The sequence below is a fragment of the Bombyx mori genome, chromosome 21, assembly GCF_030269925.1.
Source record: "Bombyx mori chromosome 21, ASM3026992v2".
NCBI lineage: Eukaryota > Metazoa > Arthropoda > Insecta > Lepidoptera > Bombycidae > Bombyx > Bombyx mori.
Window position 1 is genome coordinate 3,702,742 of NC_085127.1, and position 14,107 is coordinate 3,716,848.

Below are 14,107 nucleotides of genomic sequence, written 5' to 3' on the forward strand. Positions count from 1 at the left end.
ACTATATGCAAATTCGACCTATAGAGGGTTGGAGATTCCGTATTTCTGTGAATAGCAATTTTTGCGGTAATATCTATCGGGTAACATAAGTGTGGCAGCTTGCTTGCTTGCTAGGGCTGGCGAAGTGATTAATTGGCTGCTATTTAGTAATGTGTAGTAATAAAACCCAAAGCCCACGATAAATAATGTTTTTATTTATTATAATTTACATAGATGGATGGGCTCACGGCACACCTGGTGTTCAGCGGTTACTGAAGCCCAATGAAATCAAAACCCTTCAAGCCGAAACGCAATAGTAGTCACGGCAGAAGTAGAAAGGGTACCTACTCATGCGGACTTCTAACCACGGCGTTTTGAGCAAATAATATGGCATATGCATAAGTAACCATTATATTTATCCCAGCTGAACTTTATGCGCTCTCTCCCGTGAAGGATCTGTCTGAATGCTTGGGTGTTTAAACGACGGTAAAGCTATTTTGTTGTATCGATGAACTCTTTTCCATATATTCACTCCACAGTCCCAATTCACAAGGTGATTATTCGGAGAACCAAAACTATAATCCAAGCAAAAGGGGCACTAATCAGAATTATGACGCCACTAATGCTTGCTGAAAATTGTGACGGAAACTCTTTGCTTAACATTTGCTTTTGTCATCATTTATTAAATCATCATAATCATCTGCCTACCTGGAAGTGAATTAAAACGGTTTAAAAGGAGCTTAACAAATGAGGCTCTAATTACTCAGGGCGATCTTTTCAGTGGTAATATTTTACTTTGAAAATGCAGGAGCTACAACTTACAATGAACTTCGGTAGGAGTGTCTTCCTCCTGCATCGATTTCTGAAGACTTATGTAACTTTACACTTTAGTAATGCTTGGCGTCCGGTGTACGTTTTTGGTTCCTCATAGGATACATCATTGTAAGCACTGAGTAAATGCAAGTTTCAAAGTCTTAGTGATAAGAGTAATAAGCAATTAATTAATTAAAAATAAACAATACATTAAACTTAATAAAACAAAGTTGTATTAGAGACTGACATACGTTTAAATATATACATATAGATAAAGAGCAAACAAACCTGTTTATCACACGAATGTTTTCCCGATATGGGAATCGAACCCACTACCCTCAGTGCAATCGTCAGTGGCGCTAACTACATCACCAAGTCAGTCGAGCAGTGATAATTTAAAAGTTCTGTGAAGATACGCAATTTCAGTTTTGTAAAAGGAATTTAGTTATTTATTTATTACTGGGGAATCCACGCTCGGCTTACTAGATACTAACTGGCGCAACACAGAACACTACGAAAATCTGTTTATTAAATAAACTCTATTAATAATCTAAATAAATCATATACGATCAGTCTGATAAACTAATACATTTGACAACCCTAACGCCTCGACCCTTTTCATGTCTCTATTGATATGTGTCACATTTCAGATATTGTAAAAGTGATATAGGATATCGCATTTTCGACTATTGCCAGCAATATCGGGTATTGGCTTATTAATTTGTACCATGCCATTTGTATTGTGGCTCGTTAAGGCTGGAATCACTCCAATTATAACTGTGTAATGTTTGTTTATGCTGTATTGTGATTATTGTGATGATTTTTTTGTGTGTTGACTCATATGGAGTTGGACTTTTATTGGAAAGTGTAACAAAATTAGTGCTGATTTTTTATCTTGTCTAATTAATACCAGCGACGTATTCAGTGCACGCAGAGGTGATTATAGTCATCATCCCTTTTTTTGCTGAGAAGAAGTCGTAGAAATCAGAATTTAACATCGCGCCTTAGTTTAAGGGCGATATTCACGTACTGAAACGTCTCACGCGAGACTAACAACAGGAAAACACATATAACTTCATTACAAAACCTAACATATTTCGCTAAAAAAACATTTCGAACAAAAAATCTAAACCCAAAACGTAGATTACGAGACAGGATCCAAAAAAATATATTTTAATCCACTCCCTGTCTTGGCCACCAAAAATTACAATGTCGCTTTTAAATGGCCCGACAGAGGGTGTGCAGTTCCGCATGCGAGTTGGCTAATCGTCCATTTGTGGGCGGTCGAGCAACGCGAAAAATAGAGGTAGAAATTTTTCAGTCGCTATTTTTAATTCAATTCTTTTGACCAAAGCTGCTGTTCTGTTTTGTTCGTATTTTTTTTTTATACGTCCGACGTGCAAACGTCTATGAAAATAAAACGTTTAGATCTTCTTAATTCCCTCTGGTGCTCTGGTGCTGTGTAGCGAATCGTGCAGTGAGCTATTATTGTAGCACGAATTATATTACCAAGCAAAATTGTATCCGCTCTTTTCTTAGTTCAACGTTGTCTATTTTGCGTCGGATTTTTATTATATTAATTCAATTGCTGATGTTTTTCTTTTTAAACACCTTATATTAAACACCTTATATCATACATAAAGTTTTGAAATATGATTGCTTGAAGTCATTTCAGATAGAAGGTTGCACTGTGTCTTTCCAGCAAACCGCATTAGAATATTTGTTTAAATATTCAAAGTAGTTTTTCTATCTTTATTTCTGAATAGATTCTAATTTTGGCTATATTCATCGACAGCGAAGGCTCGGGTATTCTTTATTTTAATTTTTTTAAATTGGCTTGTCAATTGTGTCCGTCATATCATAGATACTTATAAATTTTATAGCATGCAATTTCTGAAACTGATCTATAATTATGAACTAGTCGAGACCCAAAAAAAAGGACAAAATGCAACTGACGTATTTCTCTATCTATAAAAGCGAACTTTGCAAAAAAAATTATAGATATTACCTTACGCCTTTGATGTTTATGATGTTACGAAACTTTTCCATACAGCGTATTAAAGAGACATTGTAAAAGTCAGTTATTATCCCAAAAATAAAAAGGACTATTTCAAAATTCTAAGGCAGACACGAAATATAATATTTTCTTCGGTTCTCACTAATCACAGACACAATTAAAACTACTTTTAAGGTTTAATCTCGTGCTTATTATCAAAGTTAATTAACACAATATTTAAATGTCGACGAACAGCATTACGAGTATTATTACGTACGTGGCCACGAAAACTGTAAAATAAACGGAACGACGGAAATAAGTAAAAAGTAAAATAATAAACTATCGCGTAAACCGTAAAAGTAGCTTTAATTTATGTCTGAGATTCGCGAAAACCGAAGAAAATACTATAGTTATAACGTACGTTCGTCTATCTTAAGTAGTCAGCTTACACAGGTAATTTACAGACAAATCAGTCAATTAGACTTGGTCGTTCATTTTGAATTCAAACACAGCACTATTCCTTTATTAATTAAAGACGAGCCAAAGTTCTGGGATTCCACACGATTCGGCTCAGTTTGTTCTTGTCTGGAATGTAATTGAAATTGTTGAAGAGTCACAATGTGGCCAATTTGAGACGACTAAAGACATGCCCTGGACAGTTTTGGACTATGTGCAAGGTTCGTGCGGTTATTCATTCGTTGGTGCAAAGTTAACTGAAGACATTCTAATGAAATAATTTGGCACATACCCTGACTAATCCACAGTGGCGTTAGATTGCTATTTATACTACTACCAATACCATTATTATTTCTATAGAAAACAGGCATAAGTGGAGCCCACCTGATAGTGGATAGTCATCTTGGCTAATGGAAAGTCGTTAGGTGAGGGCCATTACCGAACCGCTACTTCTGCAAAGACATTTCTACAAACGTACTACCCTAAAACTCGAGCTAAAGCCTTATAATTGTTATGTACTTATAACTATCGTATTTAATTAATCTAAAACCAACTCCTAAAGTACAACCTAATTTTTCAGTCTAAGCACAGAAGCCGGCGCCTTTTACGTTGGTTCGGACGAATCATGGTCTCATCATTGGATGCAAAGTGTTGACTTGAGATAACCAGAATGTCGCCACCCACGCCTTAAGATCTGTGGCCGAAATTCCAATTCAATACTAATAACAACTGCCTCAAATCATAGTCAGCATTGATTCATAGAATCAAGAATGTAAATTTTATTAACTACTAGCTGATCCGGCAGACTTCGTAGTGCCTCAATCGATAAATAAAAGACCTAAGCTTTTGTATAAAATAAACTTAAAACAAACAAAAGGAATCCGTCCGACGGGGGACAAATCAAAGGAAAAACAAAATTGTTATTTTTATTTAATTCCGAGCATTTTCATATTTTATAATATTCTATAATATTTTATAATCTACCTTTTAAACCTTCTCTGGACTTCCACAAATAATTCAAGACCAAAATTAGCCAAATCGGTCCAGCCGTTCTCGAGTTTTAGCGAGACTAACGAACAGCAATTCATTTTTATATATATATAGATTAGTAATTTAGTATTCATAAAATGATAATGCTCTGAAGTGTAATTGGTTGCAGCGTTACCAATCACGAGTTATAGTGCATCGGCGATGCATGACCAGACTAAATTAATTTGTGCTGCGAACCGCGGAGAGCTAATACATATTAGTTCCTCATTAGGGCCATTACACTTCTCAGTTGTCATGGTGACGAGGATTGATAGCTTCTGTGTAGCCATTAGTCTAGTGTTTACTTGGCTATAGACCGTGCAGAGAATTTCATAACTTATTGTAATAGTAAAACTGTTTTCATTTCTTTGAAATGAGTTGTAATCGTGAAGTGTTTTGGACATCGCCTATTTACGAAAATAGATCATATCTCTATGATATTAAACGACATGAACGCCACCTATTGTACATTAAAGGCTATACCAGTTAAATATAATTGGTTGCGCGCGAGAGTAGTAACATTTGTCACATACCACTTAGGACGGCTATTAACGCGCCTTTCTACCCCCGATTTATATGCTCCCACCGCAGGAGGGCCATAGAGATGTCCATAGGTCGCTGGTTCAAATCCGGCTCGAAGGACCATAGCACATGGGTTGGCAAGAGGGCCTGTGAATAGCCCTCCTGCAGCGCTTTTTGCACTCGCTTTTTGTTTACTGCAATATAGTTTTACCGCTCCGCCAATTATAAGAAACTAACATTTGTCACATACCGCTTAGGACGGCTATTAACGCACCTTTCTACCCCCGCTTTATATGCTCCCGCCGCAGGAGGGCTCCTCCCAACCCAATAATATAATAGCTAACAACCACCACACTACAAAGTCTCAGCTCAAGGGTACCAATATCTAAACAGAAAACAACTAAAAACATTAATTATTTTATCACGTGTACTATTCTGAAGTCGATCGATAGTGGATGCACGTATAAAGTAAGTTGTTGAAAGATATTCAAAAGTCAAGACAAGTAAGATAAGTTCAAGAATCGTTATAGTTGGAGCAAGGTCTGAGAATATTTTAGATAAATGTCGGATTTGAAAATTCTGCAAATATAAGCGATAAAGCAATGACGTGCATTCTAATCGGTAATAAAATCATGACTTAAAAATTAGTGTAAAGATCTGCCCTATATTAAAACAAAAATGGCAGTCGTAGGGACTTTCAATAGAAGTGAAAACTTATTATCTTAAGAGTTTTGGTCTTAAAATTATTTCTGTCGAAAAGCAGTAATGCGTTTCGGTTTGAAGGGTGAGTCAGCCGTTGTAACTATACTTGAGACCTTAGAAATTATAAGTTGAAATATATCTCAAGGTGGATGGCACATTTACGTCGTAGATGTCTATGGGATTCAGTAACCACTGAACACCAGGTGGGCTATGAGCTCGTCCACCCATCTAAGCAAACAAACATTTTTTTTTAAGTTAATTGAATCCTTAGTAGAAATTCAGTGATATTACGTAAACCAGTGATAAAACACGTAATATTCTATAACCACTTTTATGGAATGAGTGTTGTTGAGGAAGACGAGACGAGCAATGGTGTACGAAAATGAATATTATATTAATTTTCTTTCAAGTTGTATTTTTAGATAAAGGCAATTACATTCGACGGGTACATTGGTTGTTTGCAGTAGTATCGTGGTAAGCAAAGTGATGGAAGTTAACCGCATGTTGTAGGCTTGATGATCGTAGTAAAGTTTATAGCGTGTGCGCTTAAACAGTATTTTATAAAAATAAATTGTCACTACGTACGAACTCGCCTTTGGGAATAACGACAAAGGGAAGATCTTCTGCCGAGCGGGTGTAATTTCTCGGTAGACTGACGGTCCAAATATTGTTGTTTTTTTTTTGCTACCTAAGCTGATAGTCTAGGAGACCATGTCAGCGTCACCGGGCTAGTAGGTGAGCTCACGGGGCTCAAACCTGACGATGTTGCTAACACGCTTGCTTCGTAGAATCTACCACCGGATCGGCAACGCGACCCACTGAGAAGATCCGGCGAGAAACTCAGTGGGCTATATTGTTGTTCGAAACTTGTACTTGTATATATGGTATACAAGCTTGTCTTGAAAATGTCGTAAGCGAGATTCAAGCATCTGTCAAAAATCTTGTATTCTATGATGCTCATCGCTATACTCCTTTATGCATGTGCAGATGCTTCCGAAAAATATTAATTCCTATGTAATTCTACAATAAGTTTCATTGAGATTTAGCACGAGGGCGTTTTTTATTTTTTAATATTGGCTCTTGCATACAAAATCATGTCAACATTAATATTGGAAGACGTCTTTATTAAATCCAACAACTCTGCGATCTCGCTACAGAAGCGAGGGTGAACAAACTCGTAAATAGGGTCATATATTTTTAACCCATTTTAATAAAGGTGTTGTTGACGAAATTTCGTATTCGTCAAATTAAATACATCAATTCATGTTTATTGGGTCAATAATGTACGTGCCAAACACGATAATGGTATTTCGCCTAAAACATGAAAACTCATGAATAAATTTCTGTAAATATTTAACGTTAAGCCGTGGGATCTTGTAAGTCGAAGCCGCTTATAACGTTTTCTTAGAAAAAACAACAGGTAGCAGAAATGTTTTATGGTTTTTGCTTTGTATGGGTTGTTAATGATCACGGTGCTATCAAAATTTCAGATTTCAAGCCTTTAATGCCCTCATTGTACTGTGTCTAGCTCTCTCCCGTTCCTATCTCGAGACTTGTCATAACTATCGCTTCGAAAGGCATTGTGTTCAAAACTTCCAATATAGTAATTAATCTTAGTCGTCATTGTAGAACGTTCGTTCTAATAATTCTAATATTCCAACTCAACCCACAATAAAGTCTAAATCGAAGTTATAAAATAGATAGCATTTGATAGGCCTGAAAAAGTTGAATTCAAAAGTAAGCCGCTTACTACGAATCCGTTTAATGCGAATACGTTTTCCTATTTGGATTCAGAAATGATGGTTGTAAATAATTCTCGGAATGCTTTTGGCATAACCTGTTTATTTAGAAAAATTGAATGCGATGGGCGTACCCGAAAAATAATCTATCAAAAGGAATAATATGTTACATTATATGGCTTTCAAGATACATTGCATTGTTTTGTTTTCTTGATACTGTTTTTCTTGTTTTTTGTTTGTAATTAAATCAGGTGCTGCATTGTAATGTAAGGAAATGTTTTTAATAATTGTGTTTCCTCTTAAATTGTTGTTTTTAAGTCCCATATTTTTTTTAAATTATTTCTTGTTTTATGGAATAGCCCGCTCCCACTTTAATAAAATAAACCCAAAAAGGTTTTGGTTGATTTTTTAAATCCCATTGTAGGTAGACATGTATACGGGTTATTTGATGGTAAGTGTTCACTGTGATGAATAGATATCTGTTGGCCACATAAATAAAAGCCCAAAAAATGACAATCGATTTTTGTGAAATCGACTTTGTCGATCTCGTCTTTGTTGTGAATCGATTCTTCAAACTTCCATTCGGGTCTAGTCAAATGATCTTATTTGGGAATAATCGCTTTACTAGTGAATCTTTATTACTGGTGGTAGGACCTCTTGTGAGTCCGCGCGGGTGGGTACCACCGCCCTGCCTATTTCTGCCGTGAAGCAGTAATGCGTTTCGATTTGAAGAGGGTGGGGCAGCCGTTGTAACTATACTGAGACCTTAGAACTTGTATCTCAAGGTGGGTGGCGCATTTAAGTTGTGGATGTCTATGGGCTCCAGTAACCACTTAACACCAGGTGGGCTGTGAGATCGTCCACCCATCTAAGCAATAAAAAAAAAAAAAATCTAGCCCTAAGAAGAGAAACATCTGCGTTAGAAGCTACAGGATATTGGTCCAGCCCGTCCGGGACCAGAATAGCTTCCACCGTTTTTGCTAAAACAAATCTTGATATATTAGAGCTGGATGTTTTACAAAAGAAATTTTGATGGACCATTCGGAAGCGACCTCCGTATCGCGATGTTGCAACTGACATGAATCCTGTGACGTCACTCGTTTGTTCAAAACGTTCCGCTACATTTCACTGGGGTTTTTATTCCGCTTGTTATCAAGTCGAGGCTTTGTTAACATTATATCGTTATTTTTAGCTGTTTGGAAACTAGTGGACACTTTTATTTTTATTTTTTATTGCTTAAATGGGTGGACGAGCTCACAGCCCACCTGGTGTTAAGTGGTTACTGGAGCCCATGGACAACTACAACGTAAATACGCCACCCACCTTGAGATATAAGTTCTAAGATCTCAGTATGGTTACAACGGCTGCCCCACCTTTCAAACCGAAACGCATTACTGCTTCACGGCAGAAATAGGCAGGGCGGTGGTACCTACCCGCGCGGACTGACAAGAGGTCCTACCACCAGTAATTACGCAAATTATAATTTTGCAGGTTTCCCTTTATTACACGATGTTATTCCTTCACCGTTGAAGTCAATCACTTGGATGTATGTTGGCTCTACGTTTACTGTAGACATAATTTTATTCTTAACTTAAATTAGCAAGATTGAGTGTGTATTTGGAGCTTCAGAAAATCATCATCATTCTCCTGCCCTTCTCCCAATCACCTGGGGTCGGCGCAACATGTTTACTCCTTCCATACTCCTCTATCATATACCATTTCTTTGCTCACTTCCCTCTTACACATATCGTCTTTCACGCAATTGCGTATTGCAAATAGTTGCATAGTTGAACTGCATCAAACGAAAATGGGTTTGTATATGGTTATTTTGTAGCTATTTATGGCTTTCTTACTTGTTCATTCGTATTACGTAAGCTATGATTATTCGATCTTGGAAATAAACAACTTTTAAAATAAATAAAACCCCTTTTTTCTTTAAATAGTTATCTTTTGTAACGAATTGAAAGTTATATAAATAATTAAATTAAATTAGAATTGGAAAATGTGAGACGTGTTAACGTTTGAGGTTCTCGTGATACTATTAATATACTATTTATTACTGAAAAATATTTATTTACGGACCAGTTCAATTGTTTGTATCGTTTCTAGTTACAAAATTCACTAATTTAATTGATCTACACGACTAATTATAAATACAACGTTTATTGACATTCGAAGAGTAGCTAAAACGCTGCAGGCCAATATAGAATTTCGGTCATGTTTTGTTTAATATATACCGGTAAAATATATAAAAATGTTCACGTCGGCTGATGAAACAAATATTTACAAAGATTTTTGTCATACATCACCAAAAATTCTAATAAATGATTGCGTTTCAAACATTTAGCATGGCGATAGTTGGCAATCACACATTAATTACCTACCTACACAACTTGGAACACAACTGGTGGTAGGACCTCTTGTGAGTCCGCACGGGTAGGTACCAACACCCCACCAATTTCTGCCGTGAAGCAGTGATGCATTTCGGTTTGAAGGGTGGGACAGCCGTTGTAACTATACTGAGACCTTAGAACTTAAATCTCAAGGTGTGTGGTGCATTTACGTTGTAAATGTCTATGGGCTCCAGTAACCATTTAACACCAGGTGGGATGTGAGCTAGTCCACCCACTTAAGCAATAAATAAATAAAACACAAAGATAAATTTTATAATATCTTATACCTTTAAACAGGCAATTCTTGTATATTAATATATATGTATGTAAGCTTGAGGGTAGATATTATCTTGTTGAACACCAAGTAAAACGATGTCACTTTTTGATTCCTGATTTAATCAACAATATGTTATCTTAACAATTCACTTTAACACTTGTCCAACTTTAACCAGTACGTACAACAGTCACTGAATCACACAACGTAACAAGGATATAGTAAGTGCACCAGGCAAGCGCAGTCCAACGAATGTTCATTTCAAGGCACCTTCCGCCTTTTTATACTAGCCGGCGCAGCTGGCTTATGAGTCACCTCTGTTGCAGCTGTTGTTTACGAGTGGAACGACACGGCCGGCGCACCTGGTTTGTTTGAGTCACTCCTATTGCACGTGCTATATAACATAAATATCGTTAACGCCGTCACGGCCATACTGACGTGCGCTCGTCCTCGTGCGCGCATTCTTATGGTATGTCTGTGAACAACAAACGTGTTCGTTCATCCTGACATTAACGGATACAACATAAAACGTGGTCTATGATATTAACAATCTAGTACGGTTCGGTTCGCATAATTCTTCAGAAAATCCTATACTGGCTATAAATAAGCTTCAGACTGCTTACATACCTGGGCCAGTTCATTTGAAACTCTTCAGGTATGTAAGTATGTCCCTTTTAACTTTTTTCGAACTGGACCGGATAATGCTAGACTGAATCGCAATCCCTGTAGCTAATTGTTGTGGCTAATCTGGATGAAAATCCCTATAGCCAAGCCATTGGACCGGACAGACCCTTCAATGACTTCACACTTTCTTTTTTTTTTTTTCTCTTTTTTTTTTTTTTGCTAGTCCGGATTAACATCTCTCTAGCCACATACAATTCTAATCTGCGTGTACGGTAGCGTTTCTTAAAACATTTCTTAAACCAGAACATTTATACGGAATTTCTTCAGAAATAGTGCGAGACCGACCATCGTTTTCTACATTACCTACACCTGCAACTGAGGTGCCTGAGCTTACAGACATTGTATCACTACCCACAGACTATGTTTGCTGTATCGCTATTTGCGGACAAAAATGTCGCTTCTATTGTCAGTGATAGAGTCGTCATCATTAAGATCAGTTTCATGAACAAGATTAATTAACCCATCTGTGTACGCCGTCACGTCATCGTCACTATAATTTTCAGAAATTTCTAGTAGGCCTGATGGGCCTCGAGGTATTTCACGTAAGTTTTCATGGGGAAATTTGTACATCTATTAGAACTATTTACATGTCTCAATTTATACCTATCGTTTTCCAAAACTGCAGTAATGTTGAAGGGACCTTTACATTTTCGGTCAACTTACGAAAACAAAATCCCCAGCGGAAAAGAGTTTGACTTTAGCTTTGCCTCGACTAAACCAAGCTTCTGTTTGTGCCCTTTTTTTTATGTTTTCGCCGGTCTTCGACCGTGCTAAATCAAGATCTAATCTAGAGGGATTATCACTCTGTTGAAACTTTAAGATATTTCAAGTGAACTACCCTGAACGGCAAACATCTATTCTATTGGAGTAAACCCTGTTACTAGACAACGTGCACTATTAAGGGCGAGTTGAATATCCCCTAAGTGCTCTTGCCATCATGATTGGACTAAGTTACTTTCAGATCAAAGAGTGACTTGTTCATGAAACCGCTTACCATTGAATAAATTACTATGACTTTGTTTTATAAGACTACATTCTGACCCTGAATGGAACATAAAGGGGAAGCCAAAACCACTTATCTGTAACACACTGAAGCTCTGGAACACACGTTGACGTCTCTGGTTGAACCTGCCACAGCACCTGGAGCAGTGTCGTTTTTCTTCTTGTAGCGCATGGAACACCCAGAAGCTACATGGCTCGCATCACCGCACACGTAACAGCCGACTTGCAGGCGAGAGCCGGGCGCCCACGGATGAGGAGGTTGTTCAGGTTTTGCAGGCTGTATTTTTGTGAGGCAAGTAGCAGCTCGAGCCTTAAGCGAATGTGTGAGAGTCAAAATTAAATCGACACCATCCAATACTTCAACTACTTCAAACGGCCCTTTAAACTTCGTATCTAATTTCGTTTGATTATGCTCTTCGTATTAATGTGTGGACGAGCTCACAGCCCACCTTGTGTTAAGTGGTTACTGGAACCCATAGACATCCACAGCGTAAACGCACCACACACCTTGAGATAGAAGTTCTAAGGTCTCAGTATAGTTACAACCGCTGTCCCACCCTTCAAACCGAAATACACCACTGCTTCACGGCAGAAATAGGCAGGGTGATGGTACCCGTGCGGTCGATGGCACTATACGGAGCACCCGTCTGGTGCCACGTCCTTACCCACGAGAACGTCGCCGCGCTGCGACGCCGGCAGCGCGCGATCGCAGTCAGAGTTATTCAATGATACCTCACAGTCTCCTACGAGGCGGCGCGCCCTAGCGCAAGTGCAGCCGGAGCGCGGGGGCTCCAATATCGGCAGTCCGTGCTGGAGGCGTGGTCTCGTCGTTTGGCGGACCCGTCAGCCGGCCTCCGTACCGTCGAGGCGATCTGCCCGGTTCTCGCGGACTGGGTGGGCCGCGACCGCGGAAGTCTCACCTCCGGCTACCTGTGCAGACTCACAAGACATTTTACCACCATGCAAACTTCTTACCGCAACAAATCTTACCAGCCACCACGCAAACTACAATTTTACGGGTTCCACCTCTCTTACACGATGTTACTCCCACACTGAGGAAGCCAACCGCGAACACTTGTCAAGCACGCACAAGCACGCACTTCACCGGAAAAACCTGCATCCGCCAGCGGAACCCGAACACCGCCGCATCGCCAGACACGAACGCACCGGACGTCTTATCTTACAGGTCACGACGACTTCAGATGTGTCAATTTTTCTTCCTCACGGAAACTTGCTTGCTTTCTTGTTTGCTTGCTTGCTGGAGCCCGAAGTCATCGAACGTGTAGTGTTATTGGTATTGAATCGAGTAGATTCTAAAATTTCAGCGACAATTCACAGTCTCATGTCCTGGTTTACTGTACTAGTGCCATGTAACTCTAACAGTAGTCATTGGCTTAAAAACGATTCGTGTCGGAACTACCCACTTGTCATGACAGATCCATTATTGCGATCGAAGTTTCACTTGAGATTTGCACTTGCCTTAATTTCTTGCAATAGCTTGTTACGTGTTGTATTTCCGTTAGTAAATGCCATGTGATGAAGTAGACAGTCAAACTGGGCAACATGAGCCAGAACGTAAGATGTGACGATTTCTTCGTGGCTCAGATCTTCCATCGAGGTAACAGAGACGTTATTACACGACTTACGTATGCTGCATTCACGCTCTTGTGGCGTACCACTACTAGTATTCTGATCTGCATCATGTTTTTTTTGCTGTACTTCGAACATGTTCAAACACGTCACGCCAGTGAGAGTAGAGTCCTGATCTCACTTCTGATGTAAGCTTGAGGGTAGATATTATCTTGTTGAACACCAAGTAAAACGATGTCACTTTTTGATTCCTGATTTAATCAACAATATGTTATCTTAACAATTCACTTTAACACTTGTCCAACGAATGTTCATTTCAAGGCACCTTCCGCCTTTTTATACTAGCCGGCGCAGCTGGCTTATGAGTCACCTCTGTTGCAGCTGTTGTTTACGAGTGGAACGACACGGCCGGCGCACCTGGTTTGTTTGAGTCACTCCTATTGCACGTGCTATATAACATAAATATCGTTAACGCCGTCATGTATATAATCTGAATCTCAGAAACGGCTCCAACGATTTTCATAAAATTTTGTTTACAGGGGATTTCAGGGGCGATAAATCGATCTAGCTACGATTTATTTTCAGAAAATGTGTGTGTTTTCAATAATCAACTCTTCCCGCCTACTATTGGCGAATAATAATACAATTTTTCTTAATTGAGGGCAACTAACCGCTTTAAAGACACAACAAGATGGCGTTATCAAAAAAAAAACGACATAAGTTACAAACCACCCTAAATCAGAAAGGAGATTCTGATTTAGGGTGAAGATTAGGGATAGAAGGCTGAAAATCACATTCAAAAACTTTCATCATCTAGTTTTACGTTTAGAGACTAAATTAGTCATCCAAGTCGACGTTTCACTAGTCACAACTAATTCTCCATGATTAATTTAATTTCATAACATATTAATTACCTCAATCCGAACAA

General features: G+C 38.5%; 1 long non-coding RNA gene across 1 annotated transcript; it reads right to left on the reverse strand.

Moving 5' to 3' along the window:
- Nucleotides 1-10,007: 10,007 nt before the first annotated feature.
- Nucleotides 10,008-13,472, reverse strand: LOC134200841 (uncharacterized). The gene is made up of 2 exons (XR_009975912.1): nt 12,322-13,472; nt 10,008-11,899 (listed from the first exon to the last, which is right to left on the reverse strand). It is a non-coding gene; the product is annotated as an uncharacterized LOC134200841 (long non-coding RNA).
- Between the last annotated feature and the right edge of the window lie 635 nt (nt 13,473-14,107).